The sequence below is a fragment of the Callorhinus ursinus genome, unplaced genomic scaffold (genome assembly GCF_003265705.2).
Source record: "Callorhinus ursinus isolate GAN/ISIS: 27379988/994484 unplaced genomic scaffold, GSC_fseal_2.0 scaffold29, whole genome shotgun sequence".
Lineage (NCBI taxonomy): Eukaryota > Metazoa > Chordata > Mammalia > Carnivora > Otariidae > Callorhinus > Callorhinus ursinus.
Window position 1 is genome coordinate 19,482,555 of NW_027397091.1, and position 24,183 is coordinate 19,506,737.

The 24,183-nt window shown below is 43.3% G+C and overlaps 1 long non-coding RNA gene across 1 annotated transcript in view; it reads right to left on the reverse strand.

The window, feature by feature from the left end:
* LOC141370252 (uncharacterized) overlaps positions 1 to 24,183 on the reverse strand; it is a 32,542-nt gene that overhangs the window by 4,561 nt on the left and 3,798 nt on the right. Inside the window, exon 2 of the long non-coding RNA XR_012374147.1 lies at positions 9,503 to 9,740. This is a non-coding gene — a long non-coding RNA (uncharacterized lncRNA). The remainder of the gene's footprint in view (positions 1 to 9,502; positions 9,741 to 24,183) is intronic.

Sequence of the window (24,183 nt, forward strand, 5' to 3'; positions counted from 1 at the left end):
TCTTTCTTTCTTTCTTTCTTTCTTTCTTTCTTTCTTTCTTTCTTTCTCTCTTTCTTTCTTTCTTTCATTCTACATAAAGTAAGTTTAAAAATTATCTTTCAGGGGCACCAGGGTGACTCGGCAATTAAGCAGCCTTCTCTTGGTTTCTGCTCAGGCCGTGATCTTGGGGTCATGAGATCAAGCCTCCAGTCTGGCTCTGCACCAATCATGGAGTTTGCTGGAGATTTTGTCTCTACCTCTCCCTCTGCCCCTCTCCCTGTTCGCTCGCTCGCTCACTCTCAAAATAAATAAATAAATCTTAAAAAAAAAGAAAAGAAATTACCTTTCAGAGCGCATTTAGAAAGGCGGAAGGCAGCTTGAGTGAGATGTGTTGGAGAAGTGAGGGGTAGAGAACTTAGACTTGGGTGTTTATATGCAAAGATCCACACGTCTTCCCAGCACCCACCTGGTCAGTCCTCCCAATGGGCCTCTGCACTCACCCCAAGTTGCCTAGGCCAGTGAGGGATGTCATCTAGACAGTTCCAGTGTATGCAAACCAAAATTGTATCCCATTTAGTGATATTTTTTAAACCGAGAAATACAAGTACATAGCACACAAAAAGATTCTGAACATCACTAATTACCAGGGAAAGGCAAATCAAAACCATAATGAGATATCACCTTACAACTGTCAGATAGGCCATTATCAAAAAGACAAAAAATGACAAGTGTTGGCAAGGATGTAGAGAAAAGGGGACCCTCATGCACTGCTGGTGGGAATGTACATTGGTGCAGCAGCTATGGAAGCCAATCTGGATGTTCCTCAAAAAATTGAAAATAGCATGACCATACTATCTAGCAATTCCACTTCTGAGTATTTATCCAAAGAAAACAAAAACGCCAATCCAAAGAGATATATACATGCCTATGTTCACTGTAGCATTATTTACAAAAGCCAAGATATGGAAGCAACTAAAGTGTCCATCAACAGACAAATGGATAAAGGAGATGTGGTGGGTATACCATGGAATATTACTCAGCCATACAAAAGAGGGTTTTAAGCTAAGTGAAATTAGTCAGACAGGGTAAGAAAAATACCATATGATTTCACTTTTATATGGAATCTGAAAACAAAACAAACAGACCAACAAACAGAAACAGACTCATAGATAAAGGGAACAAACAGGTGGTTACCAAAAGGGAGAAGGGGGAGGGGCAGGTGAAGTAGGCTAAGGGCATTAATAGGTACAAACTTCTAGTTATAAAAGGAAAAGAAAAGAAAGAAATATAAGTACATGATCTTACAAGTATACTTATTAGGGAAAAAAATGGCAGACCATTTAAAAGTGGGCATCTCCCAGAAAATCTGCTAACATGTGCAAGTATGTAGGCATATTTATATCTGTGCCTGTGAGGAGGGGGTTGGGTTTAGGATTGGGTGAGGGGAAGAAGGTCATGAATGATTCATTTACTCAACCATCTTTCTTGAACACTTTCTGTTCTCCACACTGTGCTGAGGACTGATGGCCATGAGATGAGTGAGACAGCCTCAACTCTAAAATGTTTGTATTTTCTTCCAAGAAAGGGAAAAATACTTATAGATGAAATTAACAAGTTAGTTCTTATAGGTTCTAAGGCCCACATCCTAAAGTGCTCAATTTTATTCAGGAAGGTGGGCATCCAAGTTGGGTTTGTCTTCATTTTTAAATGGATAAGAGAGGTTGAACACTGGTTTAAGGGTGAAAGCATTAGAGGACTGGCCATCTTAGAGTGGTCTTTCCATTACATGCCACGTTAAGGTCAGGTAAGCCAAGCTAACAATTTCAGACTATGGACACCCCATCTATGGCTTCCAGCAGGCTAAGTCTTGAAACATAGGTGGCACTCACACTTCAGAACTTCAGGTTCAGAACTGGGGAAGATGTTGTTTCTGAGGAGGTTAGTGTAGAGTCTGGTAATTGAACTAGCAATTGAGATCAGATAGAGGGTATTGAAGAAATAGAATTTCATCTTGTAAGAGACAGGAACTCCCTGATGGCCTTGGTGAGTGCAAGAAGAGAGAGGTTTGGGGATACTTTCCAGATGCCAGGCCACAGAGTGAAAGATGCTGGGAAACCAAGAAAGGAGGAAAAACAGAGGGGCCTGGACATGAGTGTTGGAGGTAAGTATGGAAGAGGAGATGAACGGGGGAGATGAGACATTACAAAGAAGAGCTGACAGTAGATATGGTGCCTGAAGAAACATGGAAGGGAAAGATGAGAGGAGGCATTCATTTTGTGGAAATGCTGGGTATGAGGGAATGATGTCTAGGGATATCAGAAAAAATGTCTGACAAGCATCTGAAGAGGTGAGACTAAAGAACTCAGGAAGGAGGCGAGACCAGAGGCTGGGTGGAGGGTTCTCTCCACAAAAGTGATGGGGAGCAGGTGTATCTTCTTAAATGGAAGAGTCAAGAGAAAGAAAAAGCAGAGAGCTGAACCCTGGAGCCCCAGAGGAGCTTCTGTGAATGAATAGCAGGATGATGAGCAGTTAGTTAAGAGGAAAATCAGTAGCTGCATCATCATGGAAAGCAAGGAAAAGAGTTTCAAGAAGGAAACGTGGATTACCACTGCCATGCTCACAGAGAGATGCCCGTTGGGTTTATGATTCCATAGTTGAAATGTGGTGTGTGTTCTGGTAGCAAACTAAACAGTGGGGAGTTGAAAAGGACATAAGGAGTAAGCTAGTCGCAGCATCATCTACAGATGACTTCTTCCACTAGGTCAGCAGTCACCACTAGGAGGGGCCTTGACAAGAGTCTAGGAGAAGATAATGTGGCTTCAGTGGACAGGAAGATGGCCACCCAGACTCCAGTCTATCTCTAATATGAAACTGCTGAGAGATTTTGGGGGCAAATAGTTTAACAAATGTGAGCCCTAATTTTTTTTTCACTTTTTATCTTGGAAATTTTCAAACACATTAGAGACAATAGTATATAACATCACTCCACTCCCAGAATTACCAACCCATGGTCAATCCTGATTTACCTTTACTCCACTCACAGTGTACCCCAGCTGTTCCATTTGAAAGTTAATTCTATATATTAAGTCACTCTTTCCTTAAATAATTTTTTGAAAGTTACTCTAAAAGATACAGACTTTAAAAAGTATAGTCACATTCCATTGCTACATCTAAAAAGTTGACAATAATTCCTGAATAGTTCATACATGTTTAGATTTCTCTAATTATCTAATACTATTACAGGGACTGGGGAAGATAAAGGAGGGAATTCTTCTATTGAAATCAAGATCCAAATAAAGTCCACACGTGGCAACTGGCTAACATAGGTTTTCTGTATCTTTGAATCTCTAAGTTCTCCCTGTCTCTTTTTCTTAATGATTATTTGTTGAAGAAACAAGGTATTATGTCTAATATATCCTGTTTCCCACCATCTGGATTTTACGGACAACATCCAAATGATGCTATTCAGTATCTTCAGTTCTCTATATTTCTGGGAGTTAGATCCAGAGATTTTATGTGGTTCACATTTTATTTTTGTCAAAAAATGTGTGTTTTCTATTGTATCATATCGGTAGGTACAAATGTTTTGTGACCTCTCTTTTTGTGATGTCCAGATTGATGTGTGGGTCCAGAGCCATCTACCCCCTCCATCTATGGTGAATTCCCAATACCTTCCACTATGTTAGAGGGGAAATAGGAGTTCTTACTTTCTTACAGAAAATCTAATCTATTTTGAACAGCAAAAAATTCAAGGTTCTATACAAAGTTGGTCCAATACATATAAAAATCAATATTTCTTAAATTAAAAAATAGGTATGCCCATATCCATGACAAACTATAGTTGATTTTTTTTAAGATGAAAGCAATGTTCAGAATGTGGTCTGTCACTGACATTGAAATAATAGGTATAGAATGCCTCTTAAAAAGTCCAGTGATAACTGGATGTAAGCTACATGTTCAAACTTTCCCCCTTTGTGGGTCTGGGCACAAACTTCTAGAAACCAACTATTGGTAACAACACAGGTGGTGCAGGAAGCTGATTTTCCTTGTCATAAATGGCCTATATGAAGGTGTTGGCAGGGAGAATGGAAAAGCAGTGATAAATGTGACATTACGAAAGAAGAATTAACAGGATTTGGTAAATAATTAAAGAAAGGGAGAGTTGAGATGTTGCCAATACCTTGACCAACTGACTCTCAAGTAACAAAGGAATGTGATTTGGAAATTTCACAAGAGCCTGAAAACTGTCCTGCTGGTTTAAGCCAATGGACATCCCAACTGGTATTGCTCTAACTTCACAGATTAACTGGTGTGCTCAGATAACCCCAGAAATTTCCCTAAGCCATCAGAATCCACCCTCTCATCTCTAGATATTTCTTAGAAAACTGCTAATAAATAACAACTAGACCCATTCCTCAGAGATATCCTAAAATGCTGAGTCATGTGCATTTTAAAGAAATAAAATATTAACCTATTTATCTGGAAAATACTCAAATGCTTCAGTCCCTATGTGATAAATTGGTTAAGCAAATACACAGGGTTTGGGGGAGCAGGCAACTCTCCTGTGCATATAAAGAATTCTGTAGAATAAGTCAGAATTATGCTTTCTGCTATGTGATCAATGTTATTAATGATCCAGTGCACTGCAAAGCCTGGGGGGCCAGAAGCTTGAGCCCTGAGAAGAATCAGGAGACACACCAGGAGCCCACACCTGGGTCCTGGAGGTGAGGAAGAAAGAAAGAGGAGAACAGACAGTGAAACCTAGAAAAAAGTTCTGAGAGACACCACTCAAGCCTGGAACTGGCCCCCAAAATGCTTATTAGAAGCAGTACATTATAATAAATATCAGCAGTTTAGTTTAGACTTCCATGGAGAATTCCCCCAGCCTGTCACTCAACCTATTTGTCAGTGGACATTCCCAGACCCAAAAAAGCCTGTCTGCCAGCCCACTCATACCCATGCTGGTGCAAAATTACCTTTGATGTGGGGCAAGGGTCTCACCCTTCCCAGCTACCTCACTAAGAAGTGATCCAACACAGACACTGGCATTTGACAAGGAATAGTCCACACAAGCATGCAGAATTAGGTGTCCATTGGGATGGCTGTGTAGGCCTGCTGGTACTGGGAAAGAAACTACTACAGACAACCAGGGCCTCTCAGTGGCCTGCTGGCTAGGAGGGGGACATGGGCTCCATCCACAGGGTCCCATGGAAGGAGTCAGTGTTTCCTGGGAACAGAGACTGCTTTAAAGGTGATGAGAAGAACTTTGTCATCTTTTTTTCTGTTTAAGAGGAGATCAGTGGAGGACTCTGGGCCCAGAATCACATGGCAGAGTGTGGTTCTTGGAAGAAAGCAAGCTTTGTGGGGCCAGAGGTGGCGTTTGCCATGCAAGAGACAGGCAGGAAGAAAGTGGGGAATGCGTGCTGAGTTGAATGTGATCTCAGCACCTTCCCCGGGCAGTACTCGAGCCTCACTTGAGACGAATTCTTAAGATAATCATAAAAAAACCATAGCAACCTTGTTGATGTTGGGATTTGCACTGGGATTCCAAATCGAGAGGTAGGGCAGGAGAAACAGGTTTGGATTTCTTTCACAGAGCAGGCAAAAGAATGCGAGTACTTCTCAGTGAAGGTTGAGAGTGGACTGCTGACAGCCAGTTGGCCTTGCCCACACCCAATTATGCCCCATGTTTCCATAATAAGAAATGAGTCCAAAATGCATCACCAGCATCGTTTATGTCCAGGGAATTTTGTGAAGCCAACTTTTTTTTTTTTTTAACAATGGTCTGTGAAATTGTTTGTTTTATCCTCTGACAGACAGTGAGAGACTGAGGACAAAAGAGATGGGTTGGCATTTACAAGCCTTCACCCATGTTACCTCCCAGGAACTGAGGGTGAAATGCAACCACCCCAGTCAATTCTGCATCATTGTATCAGTGCAAAAAAGAATAAGATGCTTCCAAGAGTGTGTGGCAAGTGAGCTCAGAGGCATCAAGTCTCCAGATGTATGGTTAGAAGGATAAAGTGAAGGGGATAGTGAAATGGTTCTCCCACATTGCTCCTCCAACATGGACTGACTGGCCAGCCCCAGTGAGCACGGGGAGATAAGTGGAGGACAACTTTTTCAGCTGGAAGCGGGAGGTGTGTGCATTTGGCTTCCCGGGAACGGGACCTCAGGAAGCAGGGGTGAGGGAACAGGAGAAGAGGGGGCAGGGAGGAGGAGAAGCACCATGGGGCTGCTCACTGCCATCCCCATGAAGGACTTATCAGAACTGTCCCCAGAGGAGCAGCACCTACCTCTATCCCCTGAAGCTTGCAACTGCCATGAGCAGTGACTTTGCTACATAGGCTAGGCAGGGTCGTGCCTCCCAAGGGCAGAAATCAACATTCTGTGTCAATGCCAAGTGCATCACAGCCCTTAGGGACTGCTCTCCACAGAGCAGGCATCAAAGATGAGGTGAAGAGTCTGTGAATCAGGGCCCAAAAGAAACTCAATATGTCTCCAAACCTGAGAGGCTCCCAAAGACATCGCCCAACAAATTGTTTTCCTTACATTATTCTGGAAGGCACTCTGACATGCCGTGTTGGTCCTGCACACTTCCCTCCTCCCCTCCCACCAGCGCACTCTGCTCTTTGCAGCTTCTCCTCTAGCAGAAGGGAGAAAGAGCCTGCAGGCTGCGTGCCCAGTGTGTGAGCCTCAGCCTTGTGGCTTCTGAATCACCTCCTGGTCCATGGGAGTGAGGAGTCTCCTCTCCCCTCTCCCTCTGAGCTCCCAACATCAGGATGCCAAAGAGTCAGTCTGTTTGGGACACAGAAAATACAGACCCCGTTACTTTCAGAATCCCCATCTTTGCAGCTGTGACGTGCACCAATGCATTTTCAGTCCCTTTACTCTGATCCAGAGGGATGAAGATGATCAGAGGCCCCTTCTCTCTTAAACATATTTGGAGGAAGGGACTCTGAGCCATTGATTTTCCTCAGGCAACACACCTGAAGTGGAGTCTTTGCAAAGCAGGGCTGACCGTCCACAGAACCACCACAGAGGAAGGGGTAGTGGAGAAAGGGGCAGTGGCTTCTTCTCAAGAGGACACGTCCCTCGTGGGGCTGAGGCCGAAGCAAGGGATGCAGGCTCTGGGATCAGAGTGGACTAGCTCTGCCCTTACTGCCCAAGTGACCTTAGGAGCATGATTTATTCACCACGTACAAGAGCTGCTGCCGTGTAGATGGTGCCAGGGTCAAGGTAAATGCTCAGCTGTTCCCCCCAAAATTTGAGTCTCTAGTTTTCCCCTCAGCTTCTGCCCTTGACTAAGTTCCATAAGGTGGGTGACCTTGAAAATTACTGCTAGGAGCATTTCAGAACACTTTAGATTTAGCACATTTTTTTCTAAATTGTTTTGGGCCTTTCCAATGGAATAAGTATTAAAAAAAACACACCTCTATACAAATTCTTCCCCAGAAGATACATCATTAACATGATCTGGAACAGATCACAATTTAGGGTGTCCTCACTTTCCTACTCCATTGCCAACAGTAAAGTCCCGAGAGCTTGGGATATGTTGTTTCTAGCCTTCACTGGTTTTTCCTTCCAGGAGCTGTGACAGAGTAAACTGCTATTTTGTTTTGTTTTGTTTCTGATACACAAGACCTCCCAGGCCCTGGAATGTGGGTGGCTGGCATTTTAATTAATGTTAATGCCTAGGCTGACCACCTTCCTCCCCTAATGATTTTTAGTAAGGGAAATAAGCTAGCAAACCAGAGAAAAGACATGTATGAGTGTGTGGGTTCCTCCTGGAAAAGGTACCCTTCTGGGTAGGCAGGCCAGCTTTCTTACCAGGCCTGCCTCTATCCTCACCACCCCCAGTCAATTTGGAAAATTTCAGTTCAAATACAAATCGGTTGTGGGGCTGGTGGGGGGTGATATTCCTCCTTTTAATAAATAAAATAAATACTTCTGCATATTCTGAATCCATATGGAGTCTCCATTTCCCCATTACCAGGATCATTTTCATTCTGAGATCAATAGTACCAGAATGTGTTAAGCCATAATTTCACAACAACAAAAAAGATACATGGCAAATGCCTTCAAATTCCTAGAATCTGGCCCTGGAATCAACCTGATATTTAAATCAGAATGGATAACCCTCTGTTGGGTCAAAGTATAGTCACAGTTTTGCCAGAGATACTGTGTTCCTTTTATCTTTTCTAGTAAATTTCTATTTTTCCCCCCAACCTTCATGGTTAAGCATTTTATCCAGTTTAAACGATGGGGATTTAAATTGCTATTTTAGTGTAAGAGGCTTGATTAAAACCTGTGTCCTCATCAAATTATTGGACAGTGGTTCTTGGGCTCTGTTTACATTAGTGTCAACCTTAATTTAAATTCTGCATAACTATATTTGCTTCGCTAAATGCATTCACCAGGAACACACCACAAATTACTTTGCATTATGAGCAGAGTCTCTTTGTCTATTGCAAAGTGTTTTGAAATTAGCACCATAAGTAACTAGCTGTAAGTGTCACTCGATCTCCTTAATGCCTCATTAATCAAACCCCGTGGCAGCTGGTGTGATGTCCAAGCCTGTCTCATATAAGATCAGTATCACTTGCTCCTTGCTTCTGACCACAGTCTTTTAAACTTGATTCATTGTTTGTGCCTTTGCCCTCCACTGTGGCTGGCATTCCTTCTCCCTCAGAGGCCTCCCAGCCCGTGCAGCTTTGTGCTGCATACCAGTCGCATGTGCATTCTTTGCAGAAATTGGCAATAAAAAACCATTTCCCCTCTTGTGGAAATCCATGATCTCAAAGGAGAAGTCATTTCCACAATGGTTCAATGTGATTTTCAGATCACTCTTAAAATGCCATGTGAGAAAAATTTTCCCTGGACAAGTTTTTCTTTATGTCAAGAGTTAGGGAGGAGAAAAGAAATACATTTACCCAAGCAGACTAGGATTCCTTCACCTGGCCTCAGTTTTTATAAAGGTGGTATACATTTAATCTAGCACCTAATCAGGAAAGAAGGTATGTTTGTCCTTTATTATGTGGTAATATTTCTGTACTAAATACAAAATATTAAAATCTGTGCTTGCAAAAGAAATGCATAACATCTTGTACTTAATAGTTTTATTACAATCCTTATAGGGGGAAAAAAGGCTATTCCACCCATACATGTTTACACAAAAGCATAGCAAAAATGACATATTTTAAGGAATCTTTTTTCATGGTTCCATCACACATTTGCCCCCACCCCCCATATTCTCTCCCTTCTTCCCTGCAAGGCAGAACACACACACATACACACACACACACACACACACTTTTTTAAACAAATTTAATATTCACTGGCATTAAAACTACTTAGCAGCTCTACTGGACAATGGCCACAGGACATTTTGCAGGATGTCTTGAGCCTGGTGTGGGCACATGGAGTGGGCGTTTCCCAGCGGGGGGGTCCCCTGTCCCCTCCATGGGGATGGTGCGTGGCTGTCCCCCCAACCACCCCCCCCCGCCACACGCGCAGAGCTCACCAAGGAGTGGCGGAGACCCCCGACAGGTGCTCTCATCTCCTGCAGCGGCGGCACGTGAGGTCGACTCTCCGCAGAGCACTGTCTCAATGGGAGGCCTTTGGCTTCGTGGCCTTTCCTTCTGACCACCCAGCAGGAAAAATATACAGAAGGTTTTTTTTTTTTCCTGTGAGTTTTGTCAGTGTGAAAAAAAAACAAAACAGCATTGAAACTTTGTACTTCCCGCAGGTGGGCTTCTGGCCTGTGAACAATTAATACAATCATAGTAAGCCATGAATTTTCTTCCGTGTTCAAGTTTTTTGCCTTTTCACCTTATAAAACCATTCAGGCTAAATAAACCTTATTACAATAGAATTAAGCATTGTGGCCTGACTCCCAAAACCAACACTGGTGGCAAAACCCACTGAGTTGGAACACACACCCACACACGACAGTGCAAACTCATGTTAGATTTTGACTTTTAAATGAATTTAATGTAAACCGTACTTTGTGCTTATTTTTGTATTATTACCATGTCTACTGTCTCTTATGGCATTTAAAATAGGCTCTGACTTTAAAAGAGCAAATGTGAAAGAACATTTGATTATATTTTAGGTGACATTTACTCTGATTAGAGGTGTAATTTATGGCAATTACAAAAGTACATCTTATGTTCATCTCCAGATCATCCTATTTTTAACTCTGATTCCAGGAACCTCTACCCATTACTATTCTGAACAAAATAAATAAGTTTGGAAAGGAGGAGTCCAAAATGATTTTCAGAAGCGACAGATCATCATTGAATGCAGTTTTTAAATTGCCAAATCAAAACTTTCCCCTGTTTCCAGCAACCAGAGAAGCCTGATTATTTAAACCAAAAATTCTGCCTCAAAACCCCCCACTTCTCTTCACTGTACACACACCTCCTTTTGCTCCTTTCCCCAAAAAACAACATTTTGGTCTAGCAACCAGTACAAATCACTGAGCCCTTCCATTTACATGCCCCACAAAGATTGTATCTGATCACTGCCCGGATTTAAGAAAGAAAGGAAAAAAAATCACAAATCACATACAAGCCATGTTACAGTCCTAGTCCCCCCTTCTCTGCCCCACTCCATTCTTCCATTCCCCCCCTTACCAACCCCTTGTAAAATAAAAGAGAGCCGAGCCTAACCCTTTACAGTAAAGGCACCCCGAGGTTTAGGGGGATAAGTACAGCCCTCCTTAGCTGCAGCACTGCAGCTGTGCTCTCATCTGGCCAAAGGAGACAGGGGACAACAAAAGACCCCAAAGAAGGGACGGTGGATGCATGGGAAAACCACTACCCCAGCATTGTGGTGCCCTTCTGCTGAGCAAATAGTTCAAACTGTTCATTCCCATCTTCTATTCTCTCCCTGGTACATTGTTTGTGCCCTTGCATTTCATTCTGCAAGGAAGGTTGCTCTCTGGGCCTATAAGCAAACAGTCCAGAAAAGAGCTAGCCAGGCTCTTCTCTTCCCGGGAGAACTAGCATTTTTATTTCGGCTCCAAGCTGTCAAAGACCTGGAGAGTTTATGTCAGTGTCCTGAATTAATTGCTTTAAGCTGGAGCAAGCTCCACGGGCTACCAAATGTCCAGAAGATGTTTATTAATAACGTTTCCTCCAGGATTCTGGCTCCAAGCTGTCCCTTGGTGGTGGCTTTATTCGGCTACCACCCTCTCGCCCCCAGCCTCTTGGTACTCATTTGGGGGGGGCGGTGGGGGGGGGGCGGCAACTCGCCTTTTTCAGTCATCGTGACAAAATTTAGAATTGCCTGGGGTGGAAAAAATATCCACTTATGGAAAAGGACATGTATGATGAACATCTTTGTTCAGAGCCAGAAATGTCCCGGAGTTACGGAAACTGTGCATGAGCCTGAAGTAGGCTGGGGGAGAGAATCTGCAAGGATACTCCGTTTTGGAAGCTCATTTAGCCAATACAGTTAGCAAAGGGAGCAGAATAAATTGTTTCCCTCTGCTCCCCTTCCCTACCTCCTCCCCCAGAAGAAAATTCAGTGAGGCTGACAACATGATGCATTTTGAAGTTTTCCTGGTGTAAAAAAAAAAAAAAAAAAAAGCCTCTTTAATAGAATGAAATAATAAACCAATTTATATACCGATATAAGACTAGGATTGTGAGTACCATTGTGTAATTTTCCACTTGACTTTTCATTATCTACCTGAACAAAATCAATCTATATGTATGGGATCAACATACAATTCCAGAGATAAAAGCTGAAAATAAATGTGCTTTGCATATCCCTCTGATAAAAGACACAGTCTTTCCTACTGCCTTTTCTTCTCTAGCAGATGCATTTATAAAATAAATTGTGTGTCAAGGAAAAAAACAAGATGTACGTAGTGGTGTATCCTGAGTGTTGACTCCTTTGCTGGCAATATTGATCCCACAAATGAGCAGTGGTTAATAAGTACCCAGCAGACGGTATCAGGTCTTTTGCCCTAGTTTACCCAGAGTGCAGTCTGGGTCAATGTTTCTCCCAACCAAATCTCCCCACCTAAAAAAAAAAAAAAAAAAGGACTTCCCCTATTAACATGGATTTAAGGCTGAGGACTTCAAGGGCTTTCTGAAGACTCTCCACGGAGACAAAGCACACTAAAAAATCACATTATGTTAGAAACCCCCGTGCAGCAAATGGCCAGCTTGTGAAAGACACTCAGTCTTCCAAAGGAAAGGAGAGGTGCTCTGTGGGCCTTGGGTTTGACATTTTTTCACTTGAAACAGGTTGAACTCTGTCCCTTTGATGCCCTACCTCACCCCAATAATATTTTCCCCTCAATAATGGAAAATGGCACAACTGTCCCCACGCTGACCAGCGCCGAGACCCGTGAGTCCCTTCCTTTTGGAATGTGTCATCATCAGCACGGCATCTGTGTGCCGTGGTGGGCAGACGGCAGAGACATTGGTGTGTGTGCCCCTGGGCTGTTCGTGGGCCCTGTCAGGGTCAGGGTTCCTTGGGGAGAGTGAGCCTACTTTGCCTACTCTGGGGGGCTCACTGGGCCTGTGTACATGCTGGCCCCACTCTGCTTTCTATGAGGCAGGTGCCACAACATTTTATCAGCCAGCAAAGAAAGGCCCACGAGGGACAGGTACTGGAGCACCTTTCACCCTAAGCAATCACTCTGAGTCTGTGGATTTTTTTCCCCTGTCATTGAAAAGTAATGACATTTTAAGATAAGTCCCTCACTTTTAGGCCAGGAATTTATAAAAATTGGCCACTCATCATTATTTACTCACAGTAAGCTTTAGTGACTTCACGGAAGGTTAAATGTCTACTTGGGCAACTTGACAATCACAACTTCAATTTGCACTGCAGGGCAAATCAACACTTTCATATTTTAACGTCTTTGTGTTGATGTATTCTGATGCTTTGTGGGTCTGGTGGTTTGGTCCAAGGCTGCAAGTCTCGATTTTCATGTGCCCCCTTCCCTTTATTCTGAGAGCTCCAGATGCATACACAAAACCCATCTGGACTTGGACCATCACCTCTCTATTAACAGTCTGCTTTTGTGACTCATTCCTCAGTTGCTATTCACTGAAAACTCAGAGGAAAGCATTCAGGAGCAATCTGAATCTGACAGCAAAGTTATGGCCTTTTGGGGATGCTCTTATGATGGTCAAAGTTCAGCTTGGGGAGAAGCTCATGTACTTTCCATCACGTGGGACTCTTAGAAAAGCAGCATGCTTCCTCCATCTCATCTTTTTGTTCTGGTAGCTGGGAATAAGCAAATTTAGAGAAAACATAAGAATGTGGTCAAGGAGAGTCAGGCAGTCTTTCGAATTTTGTTTTGAAAAGTGAACTACATCCTGATGGTATGCTTTGAAAAGTCTCTATATTCTCATTAGAAAATTGATGCCTTCCATGCCTGAATGTTTGGCCTCAGTGAAGATATATTTTGTACATGCTTTAATTACTCCATGATTCAAACACTTAATTGGCAACATAGAGAACCTGTGTAACACATGAGCTTCACCTATCCTATGGAAAATCCTTTCAGAGTTTTGTACCTCCTGAACTCCATGAGAGAACACACCAGAACCAAGTATTCCTACTTCCATAACCACACTTGCTCATGCTGGAAAATGCTATTGCTGAGTGACTTTATAACCACATTCTTAGTCAGGGGCAAGTCTCCATGCAAAAGCAGAATCTTGACACGAAGTCAGACCACAATCCATGTTTATAAGATAAATATTTACTAAACAGAAGAAATGGAGTTGTTTTAAAAGGTATTTTTAGTAACTGTGTCAGAGTTGAGCTATCTTGATGTTATTTCCCGGGGGAAGAAGAATGGATAGTCAGAAGTCAAATAAACATATGTAAGTGCATACATTCAGATAAATAGAATAAGCAAGTTATCGACTTTTGTTCGCTCTGGTGTTTTAAAAACCATTTATCAACAGTTAAAAGTCTTTAAAGGAGGAGACAAAGGGTGTAAGCAAATTCAGGAATGAGGGTGAAAACATAGGTACATTGGTCTTCCTGGCTGGGGGTAAAAATGGAAAAAGACAAGCCCCCCAGGCTGTTGGCACACCACAGCTGTTAAAAGACTAACGGGGCCTGGAAAACTGAAGCAATTACATATGCATAAGGGCAGCCTGGCTTGATGATATATCTGCCTTGGTATCATAAGCTACCTTATTTTCCCCTCAATAATTGCCTCATTTTTCCCTTCCAGTGAGTGCACAGCATCTTGAAAAATAACCAAAGTGCACCGTGTTGTTAATCTCCATCAATGCCGAGAGACACAACCGCAAAGCCCCACTGTGTCCCTTCACTCCAGGTTTGAGGGAGAAAGAAGGAACCCATTTTACAGATGAGGAAATAAAATGTCATTCCTACCCCATAGGAAAGGCATTTAGTTTACCCTTCATAAAAGCCAAACTGGGAATGTTTTTCAAAGCAGTTGTTTTACTTTTGGTTTTTGGCCAGCAGGGGGAGGTGAGGAAGGGAACTGGGTGAAATAAGGCCCTCAATCAGAATCTCTTGCACACCCCTCTAGAACCATCCATTCAAGCTCAGTGAAGATAAAATCCTTCCTCCCAGCTCTCTGAACCGTCAACACAGAAATCCATTCCGAAGAAGGAGTGATCTAGAAAGAGAGCCAGGAGAGGGCTTTGCTGTGCTCTAAAGATGCCATAAACTTTCCACAGTACTTAACAGTTTCCTTCAAGTGGTCCTAGATCAAGAACATTGTTTTTTAAGATCAAAAAAAAAATCACTGTAATTTATTCACAGTGACAGTTTGGACGGTGAATCAAATTTTCATTTTGAACACATACTGTCACTGTACTGGATTATAATACTGTAGAATGCTAGATAGAATCTAGACATGCTGCGAGAGACCCATATAATTGCTTCTCTGTCTTCTCATCTAAACCTAAGTTGTTCAAAATATTTTTAAATGTGGAGAATTAAATAAAAATCAGTAAAATGAAATTAACATTTGACGAATCACAAGCCGCTTTTTGCACAGGAAACTTGCCAGGAGGTGGATCTCTGTTCATTCTGTATCTGTTGCAACTTTTCTTGATTTAAAAATGTTTCAAACTTTATTCCTTAAGGATGTCCTTATTTTTTTAATATTTTATTTATTTATTTGAGAGAGAGAATGAGATAGAGAGAGTACATGAGAGGGGGGAGGGTCAGAGGAAGAAGCAGACTCCCTGCTCAGCAGGGAGCCCGATGAGGGACTCGATCCCAGGACTCCAGGATCATGACCTGAGCCCAAGGCAGTTGCTTATGTCCTTATTATTTAGCATTAGTAACTCATTTTTTCTGCCATGTTACTGTATACAAAGAGGATATAATACCAAGGAAAGAAACAAGTTTCTTTTGAAGAAATATGAAAGCAGTTGTTTTGTTACACAACGTAATAACAGCTTTATGACAAACTCCTTTAAAATAATATTCTTCCACAGATGGAGTGTCGGACTCTCTGTTTTGCACATGACTCCAGGCTGCAATGGCAACAATGGTGTCAAATAGGTTGATATAATGGGGGATCCATTAGAATCGAGTTAAGTGTTCAAATGTACTTTATTTTCTTTTCCACAAATTCTACAAAATAGAGACACAGCCTCACAGAGAGAAGTTACTTAGTTCTCAATGAAGCCAGGCTGTATTTATTAAAAAGGAACTGTCTGTTCTCTACCCAAATGATGATTCCTTGTTGAAAGCATCACTTTAAAGTTCAAAAGAAGTATTTGCAGCCCAGCCCAGGGAATGTGTTTTACTTCCCAATTTACTCACCCTTTTAAAACGGTTAACATTGGCTGTGGACTTACTAGATAGATCAGGAAAAGCATCAAAGCATCTTTGCACACTGATTGTGAAATTATGAAGCCAAAGAACATTTTCTCTCTTTTTGCTTTCCTCTAGGAGTTAGGAAAAGAGTGAAAGGACAGTAGGAAATACACTGGAGTCTTTTGACTTTGAGGAAAGAGAAGCATCCATTTTCAAGGAATTTGAAGAGTGAGAATCCTGGTCCTGAAGTATTTCAATGCCGGCTTTCCTGGAAACTTAAGCCTGATTCAAATAGCAAATACTGAGGCGCAATTTCTTTACAGTTGTGAGTTTCTTTTTCCTATTGAATAAAAAAATAATAATAATGAAATTAAGAAAGGCTGGGGGGGGAGAAGGGGAGCAGATTATTAGATATTTTGTTTGACATCACACAAAGTAGTTTCCCATTAATGAAGACATACTAGATTTCACAAATTCAAATGTTACTGTCTTAGCTAAAAAGTCACGCCATGCCCAAAAAACAGGCCTGAGTTGGTGTGAGATTTTACAAAGATTTAGGTAAGGTAAGAGAACTTTCTGTTAAACTATGTCATGGCTTGAGGTAGAATTAAATAATGTGGTTAATTCCATGTCCATTTGGAGCTCATTTATGTTTACATCTTTCTTCTATTTTTGCCTGCTTTCTGCAGCTTCTGTATGCACATACAGATGGTTACATTCTCATACTGGGGACCCAGAGAAGGTCACATGCTTTACATCCATGGCAATTAGTTCCCTTTTTAAAATGGAAAATGTCATTAAGTTCTTGAATAATTCAAGAGTAGAGGTCACAATACAGTGTCCCTTTTGGGGGTCTTTATGGTGCAAATGGCAAAACAAGCCGATCCTATCAGTAAGAGTAGATCTAAGGTTTACAATGTAGCTCTATTTAGTGTGACAGGAAAATTAAATTACAGGAGGCACTCATTCATTGTCACCCGTTAACAGGCTTGGGAAAATTGTGGATCCCTGGGGGCAAATCACTGACAACGTTGGAGGCAAATAAAAATATTTCATTTTACTTGGCTGCTGTTTCCTTTGCTTGGTTTTGAAAATAACAAACATAAACAGCCCCCCACAACTCTCCTTGGAAATAGGATCCTGAATCTCCAAAACAGGACCACAATTTATGGGTAGGTTTAAAACTCTGGGGAACATGGGTTGTTTACTCAGCCATAGTTGAGCTAGTCTTGATCCAGGGGTTCCTGGAAAGGAAATAAAGTGGCAAGTTTCAAATAAAAATTGGCATCCACTACTCCCCACCTCGCCCCTATCAGGGTTCCTGGGACTGGACTTAACTGCGTTTCTGGAACAAGGTCTGCCCCTCAAATCTACAAGGATTGAGGAGGAAGCCCAGAGGGAGGACGGAGTGCCGCGGGGGCCACCAGTTGTCTCCCCTCCCCAGGGGACAAAAAGTCAGACCGCCCTTGGCCATCCCCGGCCTGATCACGCTTGGGTGTTCCAACTGCGGGGCGCATTGAACATCCTTAGGGTCACCGAATGAGAGGAAAGTTTTTCCAAAGCCTCACCAGCACATCCTAGTTGTTGCTGGCATCCCCAGCCTCCCCACAGTCCCAATTAACGGGGCTGGGCTTGGCTGCCTGGGTCCTGCTCCCACCCCAGCTGGGTCCCGCTGCCACCCTTGACCCCAGGCCAGGTCCACGCAGAGCGCCGCCGGCGGTTCCACCTGCACGTCCTGCCACGCTACGCGGGCCCTGTGGGCTCTCTCCGAACGTGGCCGCCCTCGGCACCTGCTGGAGAGTGGCGGGAGCGCTGGTTTCCTCCCAGGCTACAGGGAGATGGGGGAGGGGCGGGAGAGGAATAAAATTTGCAGGCAACTTGGGGTGGGATTGGCCCCATCTGGTGGGTTGGCCACATAGGGTTTGTTCCCTGCGCTTTAGAACTTGGAAAAAGGCAAGAATGACCCACCCCCGCCTCCCCACCCCGCCGCCTATTGCTTCTTAGATCTCTCTCTTTCTCTTCTAAAAAAATAGATTTTTGACACTTCTCCTTTTCTGCCTCCTCCACCAAGACCCTGGGAAGTCCTGCGTTAACGAAGTGAGCACACAGAGGGGGCGAAGCAAAGAGCCACGTTTCCCTGTTGCAGGCTTCCCAGACGTGGGAAAGCGTGCCCGAAGCGGGAGGAGGTTCCCGGGGCTTGGCCGGCTGCTCCGCGGACCTAGCGGCCTGGCCGCCCGCGCGGCGCTGACCCGGGGGTGCAGCAGGGGCCCCCAGCACCGCCGCTCGCTACCCTCCCGGACCCGCGCCAGGAGCGCGCGGCTTGTTTGGCTTCCGCCGAGCAGCGGCACAGGGTTCCCGCGTCACTCGCTCATTTCGGAATTGAGGAAAGCGGGTGCCGCTCGGTTTCTGAAACACGCCCGATTTTAGTAACACTAAGTAAAAGGAGACAATTAATTTTTAAGAAGATGTTCTATTCCAATGTGATCTTGATGCCTAGGACGAACGATTGATACCTGAACTTCAATGCATTTCTAGGAGAATTAAAGAATAAATTTCATATGGCGGGGGCGTGGGGGGGGACGGAGGGAGCAATTTAGGGTTTTTCATTTTCTAAACGCTTCAATTTAAGCAAACACTTGGGAGCTCCAGGCCGCTGTAATTCCAAAGACAATTTTCCCGGTTTTAATTTGATTTGCATTTTTCAACTTTGATAATATTCAATTTCATGGCTGAATACACATGTAAACACTGTTAGGTCGTGTTTTTTCGCCCCTTCCACCAAACAGAATGTCGCTTGTTTCAGAGAGCCGTGGTAGGTTACACCCTGCGTCTCAATATCTGCGAGTTTCTCCTGAATTATTTTTCAAAACTTAGCATGGCTTTTCCTGGGCTCCAGAGATGGCGAACTATTACAAAATATCTAAGCTACTCCCCAGGTGTGCAGAGATCTGCACAAACATTGCACAAAGGAAAGAGGTAAATAGAACAAATTCCTCTTTTACATAGAATCTATTCCATTTTTACCCGGAGACATTTAAAAATATATTTTATTCACGGTCTTAATCCAAAAATGAGCAATCTATTTGCTACCCACAGAAATATTTTCAGTATAAATTTCATAGCTAGAAAGACAAACCTTGAGAAATACAAAGAAATCATCTTTGAAAAGAGAGATTTAATTAGCATCACTGAGCTATTTTATCAAGCATAAAATTTAGAGACAAATATGAAGTGAAATTGGGCAATTAGCTTTAGTCATAGACAAGCTGGTATTTAACAAAATAGCACTATCAATAACAATGAAGCTAGAATGCTGTGAGCTGCCTGTGAACAGCTACGCCCAAGACCCAAGACCTAACACAAGTGGTCACGTCACTCTGTTATTCTTCCGTTTCTTCACGACACAGCATAGACTGTACATGGTGCAGAGAAATAGTTGAGCTTCATCAAATATGCAGATGGCTTGGCGCATAATAAATACATCAAAACCCCAAGTGCATTTTATTCTCCTTCACAAAACTGTACTAGGAAAAGGGAAGGGGTTCAAAGAAATGGCATACGTAATTGCTTTGTATCTTATATAATAAAATAGCAATTATTTGCAAAAACTATCCCTCATTAAAAAAAATATTTGCTTAATGTGCTTGATGTGGAACACTCGATACTGTGAAATATACCTTTATCTGAAGTCCTAAGAATTTACACACTACAATATCTGTTTTCGTTTTTTTATTATTATTTTTCTAAAATTGGAGAGCTCATGGACAAGGTTAGAGACTTAAAAATAATAAAAGGTATTAGAGTTTTGGCATTTTGGGAAGATTAGAACCAGGAATTAGATCTGCAAGCCTTTTAAAAAAGCTTTCTGCTCGAGGCTGGCTGATATTGAAGAACTGTATGTGAAGTTGAAGTGATCTAATTTGAAATGATTTTTTCATGTGAAAGGCATTTAAACAAACAAAAAAGAATTCCATTTGAAATAGGACCGATTTGGAAAAGAAAGTTCCTTAATTTTGAAAAACACACTCATTGCAAGATGTGTCTAACACCTTCAGGGAAACTGGGCTTTATTTATCATTTGATTCCTTTTTCTAAGAATTATTGAATTTTAAATGATCATTGTTTAGGATTTGCACTAATCTTTTATATTGTGACGACTGACAATTATGTCTATTTATTTTACACAAATAGATGGCAGAGTGCGCATGTTCAACACAATCACTTCAGAGCAAACCTGTTCCAACAGATAGAGCTAAATGAAGGGGACCTAATTAAAACAAATGGTCTATTCAGAGAATTGCAAATTGTGGACAATAGGAAGCATCTTTCTCTTTTGCTACTAGTAAATGAGGAACAAAAGGGGATCTTGCTAAGAACCTTAAAAGTTTGATCATCAGAGTGAGTTTGCCAATTTAATTTGCCTTCCCCCCCACCCAAGAGATCTGCGTCCAGGACCCTGCTGCCCAGTGCAGCATTGCAGACAGGGAATCAGCCCCTCACCCCCAACTTTGTTCAGCTGGGTCTAAGCTGCAACAAGCTTATCAAAGACATCCCGGATCTCAGGCAGCACAAGGGTGGGGGAAGGGAAGCCAAGGAGGAATAGCCCAAGCAAGTCCCTGGCAAATATTTTAGCCAGGTGGGGACTTTCAGAGGGGGCAGCATAAAGGACCCAAAGGCACAACCCTTTCTCAAGAGCTTTCCCTACAGATTTAGGAATTTGGGAGGCTATGTCCTTTGGGAGAGATGTGAGTTCTTGGAGGAAGGTGTAGCCCTACCACCCTGAAAGACCCAGACACTGGGGGTGGGGAGGGAAGTTAGCTGAGGGTGTTTGTTATAAAGGGACAGTGGTCTGACTATCCCTTCCTGATTAACAGGAGTCTGATGGAGGGGAGGAGTGTATGTGGCCTGTGTGTGGGGGGGGGTATGCGTGCGCGCGCACGCGACTGTGTATGAGACAGACAGAGAAAGAGAGAGGGATTCAGCTGAATGTAAGGAAGAAATCCCGCAGTTACTTTTAGTTGTTTACTGAGCAAGGACAAAATCTAAACAGCGCTTTTCACAATCAATGAAGGGATCGCCTTGGGTTCCAGAGTTGAGCTGCCTAAATGAGTCTGGCATTCTGATAACTGCAGGTTAACACCTGAGATCAGCTCCTTCCCACTGCTCGATGCTGGCAAGAGATAGGGAAGCATCTTGTTCACAAGCTCTGGGAAGGGAGAGGCGAGAGGGGGATTTAATTGTTTGGCTGGGTGAATCGAAATGTCCTTTTAAAACAAAGAAATCAAGAAAGATTGGCCTTTAATTGGCAAACTGTTGGTGGGAGGGAAGTGGTCATTAAAAGGAGGGTGGGCAAAATATAGATTGGATGTCTGCCCCCTGCTTGCCCCCATAAACAACCAGAAGATTGCATCCGCCCCTTTCCGGCAGTCTTTAGAAGGCTCCGCGCTCAACCTGACTGGGTGACTGTCACTCTGGATGCATTCTCCCCACCTCAACCTAATACCGAAAGTATCCAGTTTGGAGTGGAAATATGGTTTAATCTAGAACTGCATGCACTTCCAAGAGTCGTTTATTCCCATGCCCTAGACGTCATTGTGTGTGGTACTAGCCTTAGAATCCAGTTGCCCAGAGCTTCCCCACAAATCCCAAAATGGAAGATGCTAAGTCTGCCGGAAACCCCACACCATTAAAAACCCTGGAAACCCAGAGAACTCATCTTCCATTAAGCTGAAAAGGAAAAAGGAGGCCTCCACTCCAAGCCTGTTTTCAGGAGGGCCCTCCTCATTCCACACTGGATCCCCAGGGCCTAGCTCAAGCAGGTGTCAGCCACCGGTTCCTGCACACCCATGGGCCCACGGGCAGCTGCGACGTGAACACTCTCTTCTCTCAGATGGCAGGCCTACTGAGTGCTGGGCCACATCCTATCCTCCCTCTGTGACGGAAGCAGGCCAGTCCTCCTGGGCCAATATCCTATTCAGGGGCAAACCTCTGAGGCCGGTGTTTATCCCGATCTGCATTTGTATATATGTGAAGGGGAGGCAAGCTGTGGGGGCTGGGGCCTTGCTGTTCTTGCAGCTGGGGCAGGGGAGAGGGCAGTGCTGAAGCCCAGCTGTGGGTGGTGCGTGCATTCCAGCTGTGCTGTCACCTGTGCGGTCAGGCCACCAGGTGTGGGTCAGGGGGAGGTCAGAGGCAAGAGTCTCTCAGAACATTCCTGGCCCCTGCTCCAGAATCCCCAGTAAGGAATATCACTGGCAGCTACATCTTAAGAAATAACTTGGCTATGTGCATTGTTTAAGCCCATGTCAGGTCACTGTTTCTGCCCCTGACCTTGTTTTCTCTTCCCTGGCATGTTCTCTTTCTATTCACACCATGTAAGAGCCACCTAGCTGCCGATTCCCTTCCTGTCTCCTTCCCTCCAGCATCAGCCAGTCAGAGCCCCTACAGCTTCCATGGGGTGCAGTCCTGATTGAACCTCTCTGGCCAACTTTGAGAAACCGTGGTCACATAGGAATACTGGGTTGCTCTGAAAGAGAAAATAAGAATCTAGCCTGATCCCAGATATAATGCATCCTAATCTTTTGTAGGACAGCAGGTGGGGTCTCTGCCATCCTAGCAAGGAGGACCCACGCCTCATTCTTCTGGAGAGCTTCCTGTTTCTTTCCAGCTTTCTCCTAACATTTCAGCCTTCCTCTCTACCAACAGCAGCTCACTGTATTCTGGAGAAAGCAGTTTTCCTACTATGTTGGAATCAGAGAAGTCTGTGCCCAGGGTCAGAGGAGGCCACTAGAAGATGAAAGAACATACGGTTGCAAGACTTGAGTTCAATGTTGAGCTCTGAAATAGGAACAGGTTCCCTAACTTCTCTCTGCCCCAGGTCCATTACCCATAAATTCTGGCATCTACCAGTGGGGCCTGGGGAAGCTTAAATGAGATCATGTTCATGAAGCCACCTTGCACTGTGTCTGGCACGGGGGGACCCTACTCATTGGTGGCCGAAGTGAATACAATTGTGATAAAGAAAAGTGAGGGAGGGATGTGTGGTGGGTGGCAGGAGCTGAGAAACACCAAGAAGGTAGGACAGAGGGCACAAGTTTTGCCAAGAAGTTGACTCGCTTTTATGCAGAGGGTGAATTTTCTCAGCTAATAAGCAGTTGAAGTTACAACTCCTTTCTGTGTGTGAACGGCTCAGTTTAACATAATTCAGAGTTGCAGGCTAAATGAAAAATATATAATGGATTGGTCTTTTTCATTTTAAATTTCTTAGATAGGGTTTTAGAAGACAAAGCAAGTAGAGAGCTTGAGCAGAGGGTTGTATGTTTTTACCAAGGAGTCCACATGTTGACACCTGATTTCTTTGCTAAAGATGCCTCTGGCTTCCATACAGAACTCCCTATGACCCAGGTTCTGCCCTGGCTGACACATCACCCTATTCCTTCACGGAAAATGACGTATAATCATTCTCTGCCCTTTCCAGTTCTCCAGCCACCCATGTCATGCCTTAACTCCTCTCAAGCCTTCTCCTCCAAACACTTCTCAGTATTATGTGTCCACTTACGAGTAATGTGCTTTTAACAACCATGTCTTCAAATTAGCAGTGTGTGTTCTTTTTTAAGTGAGCAAAAATTTTCCAATAAAATTCATTATATAAATATGTCTGCATTGTGAGGAAAAAAGGGATAATGAATTGAGATCATCTTTCTAATGAAATAATAAGTCAAAATTCACACGCACACAGTCCTGTTTTGATTTGCTGGGGTCATTACCAACCTTGGTCCAAAAACATCCCTGCTTATTCTTGAACCCTGTGGTTTTATTCTTTTCAGATGAATGAAACAATAGAAAAGCTGATTTACCTATGCAGGAAGTCTAGCTCTCAACCACTGAAGCAAGCAGAAGCAGAATCCTTTCTTCAAGGAGAACTGAACCACAGCAAACAATTTCTCACTCTGAAGTTCTAATGGCAAGAAATACTCCAGGACTTCTTCCTCACACATGTTGGTGATGCTGAAATTTTCCCTCTCAGTTAATTTGATACGTTAAAGTTAAATAAATATGATATCGCGGCATGTTGTCCTGACATCAGAGGGAATGTTACTGCCTCTAATTAGCTTCAAGAAGGGAGTAAACCCAAAGCCCTTACTCCAATGAGAACGTGAGACCTCTAGTTTTGCATGAATGAAAACAACTTAATTTGTGTTGCTTCTTTTAGCAATTCAGCTATCAGTTGTGTTATCTGACAATAAAATAACCCCCCTTCTTTGTTGGGTGGGGGCGGAGAGATAAGAAAAGGAGGAGGAAAAGAAGGAGGAGGAGGAGAAGAGGAAGAAGAAGGAGGAGGAGAAAGGGGAGGAGGAAGATGAGGAGGAGGAGGAGAAGAAGAGGAAGAGGAAGAGGAAGGAGGAGGAGGAAGGGGAGGAGGAA